Raw genomic sequence first — 4,035 nt, 5'->3', positions numbered from 1 at the left:
GGACTCGAACCCGGGACCACCGCCTTTCCGGGGCAGCCGCTCTACCATCTGAGCTAACCAGGCGGCTAGCAGATGGCAGGGCGAAGTCGAATTTGTCGACAACACGAAGCAAAGGCAAGAGTTTGACGTAGTAGTTCTGCGGAAACCCGCAAGGTGGAGAGAAGCAATGAATAAAGGGAAAATGAGACATCCACCCGTTCGTAGCAATTGCTACGAAGGAAACCCATACGGGTTCCTCGAAAGAAAAGCCTCATAGTTGAAGAAAAATTCGTCCTGGTCCGGGACTCGAACCCGGGACCACCGCCTTTCCGGGGCAGCCGCTCTACCATCTGAGCTAACCAGGCGGCTAGCAGATGGCAGGGCGAAGTCGAATTTGTCGACAACACGAAGCAAAGGCAAGAGTTTGACGTAGTAGTTCTGCGGAAACCCGCAAGGTGGAGAGAAGCAATGAATAAAGGGAAAATGAGACATCCACCCGTTCGTAGCAATTGCTACGAAGGAAACCCATACGGGTTCCTCGAAAGAAAAGCCTCATAGTTGAAGAAAAATTCGTCCTGGTCCGGGACTCGAACCCGGGACCACCGCCTTTCCGGGGCGCCCTGCCATCTGCTAGCCGCCTGGTTAGCTCAGATGGTAGAGCGGCTGCCCCGGAAAGGCGGTGGTCCCGGGTTCGAGTCCCGGACCAGGGCGAATTTTTCTTCAACTATGAGGCTTTTCTTTCGAGGAACCCGTATGGGTTTCCTTCGTAGCAATTGCTACGAACGGGTGGATGTCTCATTTTCCCTTTATTCATTGCTTCTCTCCACCTTGCGGGTTTCCGCAGAACTACTACGTCAAACTCTTGCCTTTGCTTCGTGTTGTCGACAAATTCGACTTCGCCCTGCCATCTGCTAGCCGCCTGGTTAGCTCAGATGGTAGAGCGGCTGCCCCGGAAAGGCGATGGTCCCGGGTTCGAGTCCCGGACCAGGACGAATTTTTCTTCAACTATGAGGCTTTTCTTTCGAGGAACCCGTATGGGTTTCCTTCGTAGCAATTGCTACGAACGGGTGGATGTCTCATTTTCCCTTTATTCATTGCTTCTCTCCACCTTGCGGGTTTCCGCAGAACTACTACGTCAAACCCATGCATTTTGTACAATGACATCTCTCTCGAGTGAATCGCATTTTCTGCGTCAAAAAAAGCCCCCCTCCCCTTTTTTTTTGCTGTACAGTTGTTGAGGCGACAGCTTCAAGAACCCCGTTCAACCAACACTTGTCATTTACAACCACATTCATCGCCAGAAATTAAACAGGCTACTCAGCGCAACATCATTGTTAGCTCAGCCATCTGACTTTTCCCATCCTGTCGCTATTCGTTCTTGCTACACCGTTAGTTTTACCAGCGTAAACGGACAAAATAACCCTTCCGTAAATAGCAAAGAACAAAACATTTGGTTGCTGGAGGATCTTTGATAAGTTAGTAGATTATCGCGTGATTATGGATTAGGAGCTGAAGAGAAACGATTGAGGACATCTGCTTGTGCTGAAACAAACAGCAGAGAATAGAAAGCCGGGACAGACATTCTCGCATGTCACTTCCTGAAACTCCATTTTTCGTCAGGGCCAAATTCACACTGCCTAAATAGTAGTAGCCCCCAATGCGTAATGAAAAATCAAGAAATTGCGCGTTAATATGCCTGCAGGTGTCCTTTTGATGGTTCGATATATAGTGGCGTCGCCAAATTCGACTCGTTTATACTTTCAGTCCCCAGTAGGAAAAAGTGGCTCTACTAAAACGAAAGGAAACTCCGCTTCACAGCTTAAGGATTCCTTTCGTGTGTACGCCTGGTTCGTGTGTACGCCTGCCTGGTAACGCAAAATTGGGAGATGTACCCGAGTAAGTGTGATGCTGTGAACTCGTGATGCTGTTGAGAAAGACGTGCACTGCCTTTTCAAGATTGCTAGCTGTTCCCAAAAGAGCCCGATTCATGGATACTTTGCCTACAATGGTCCTTTCAGTACCCCTTGACAGTTCGAAGGCACTGGACCGAGGCAGTGCGGTAACGTTGGGTTCTGGAAATGGTCCCGAGCTGCAAAATGCAAATAAATACCTCTTGTTTCCTGAATACGTCCCGCATAAGATACACGCCTTACAATCGCGCTATTTTGACAGGGCCGAAAGCCAGTGTAGGTTGCACGTTAATGTGACGCCAGCTAAGCAAATGCCATCAGTAGTCCTACAGGTATAACATTTCGGGAAATCATCAACGCCATCGAATTCACTACAATCCCCAGAAAGATGCAGTAGTTACTTTTGTTTCTTTTCTATAATACTGCAGTTAAGTATGTTTGGTAACGTAACTGGCAATCTGTACAATACTTCTCCTGTTACTATCAACATTGAATGAAACGCTCCGTTTAGCTGCCTTTTCTTCGAACAAGTTCTGTGCCATCAAAATATTCAGCTCTTCTTTTTGCTTGAAAGAAGAGGGGGCCACGGAGTACGGTTGCGTACTCGGCTCCGCCATTTAGAATGTTTTACGATGTGATCGAAGATTCCGTCTATAATCCTTAGGGAAAAGACGCGGGAAGTTCCAAAGGACACCTAGGTATCCGAATCAAGCACGTGGACCAATAATTCATGGCACATCGATCCTTTCTCTGAAGGGCCACACTGGAGCTACAACTAAGCCTAACCAGCACAGTTCTCGCCGCAGCGAGTTTGGCCTAACCGGTGATGAGGCTTATCTGGGCCCCTCGGACAACCTAATACCTAAGATTAGCGCCGCAAGATGGAGGCCGTGAATGTGAAGGGATAGTATATAACGGAGGAGTACGACAAAGACTCAGATTGGCATAACGTGGCGAAAGGCAAGCAAGCCAACGTGGAATCCGGGGTTCCCGGAAGCAAAGACCAAGGAAAACGTATTCTAAGAGAGGTTTTGGGTAGAAACAAGTGGAATAAGGGACAGAAAGTACGGCAAGTCATCATGGTGAGCAAGCAGCCCAATTTGCGGAAGGAGGATTACAAGATAATCATGCGTCCACGTGGTGTGTTAAGGTTACCGACTACGGACTTGATCGCCTAGGATGTTGTGTGCGTAGTGCCTCTAGAATACCCTGAGGAGAATCAAGGGGACATCGCGTGTGCCAACTACCAGCAGACCACTTTAGTGATGAGTATGCCATGCGATGACCATGCTGCAAAGTGCAGTTGTATTACCGGCTTGAAGAGAGAGAGAGAGAGAGGAAAGGGGAAAGGCAGGGAGGTTAACCAGAGAAAAAGATCCGGTTGGCTACCCTACACTGGGGAGAGAGGGGAGGGGGAGGTAAAGTGGTAACAAAGTAGAGATAAGGAAAGGAAGGAGCGTAGACACACAGTCACCATCGGTCACTGGCACCGAATACTGTCATCGCACAGCACAGTGACACTTGCCACACTATCAACATTTGTTCAGGCTACAGCCGCCTGTCCAATCCTGTTGCCCTCAAAAACCGCAACAGTGCCCTCGTCGCCCTCTGCTGCGATGGCTTGTGATGGCGGTATTGTAAAATAAGTTCCTCTGTGAGAGGTCTTTGGTCAAAGCGCGCTATCGCGGTTGCGAGTGATTGTCTCTGTAAATTATATCGAGGACAGTCACAAAGAAGGTGTTGAAAAGTCTCCTCGTTACCAACCGGCTTGAAGATAGGCGACCAAGACTTCGAGGCCAGCGTGCATGAAGCCACCCCGTGGCTATCGTGGATACCATGGATATCCCTAGAAGAATCCCCGAAAGACATATGGGAGAATTTGATTACGCCGCAGAATACGAGCATGCGTACTGCCAAGAGGATGACACCACAAATGTCATAATTTTATTGGACGTCCCCAACTACGTGACATACGGGTGCGTACTAGCCAAATGTGCGCTTACGGATCGACATACGTTACCACTGCGGACGACTAGGCCATCGAGCCGACGCCTGCCCTAACCCCAGCGATAAGGTGTACAGAGGGTTCGTAATTGAAAACCCAGCGCAAGGCCACTAATCTGGAGAAAAATGTCCTCTCTGCTGC

At 49.0% G+C, this 4,035-nt stretch overlaps 1 non-coding gene across 1 annotated transcript; it reads left to right on the top strand.

Annotated features, from left to right (window-relative positions):
• The first annotated feature begins 615 nt into the window (after positions 1–615).
• Positions 616–690, top strand: TRNAS-GGA (transfer RNA serine (anticodon GGA)). Its single transcript has one exon. It is a non-coding gene; the product is annotated as a tRNA-Ser (tRNA).
• The last annotated feature ends 3,345 nt before the right edge of the window (positions 691–4,035 follow it).

This window comes from Dermacentor variabilis, chromosome 2 (assembly GCF_050947875.1).
Source record: "Dermacentor variabilis isolate Ectoservices chromosome 2, ASM5094787v1, whole genome shotgun sequence".
NCBI lineage: Eukaryota > Metazoa > Arthropoda > Arachnida > Ixodida > Ixodidae > Dermacentor > Dermacentor variabilis.
This window is presented reverse-complemented; position numbering and strand designations above follow the sequence as displayed.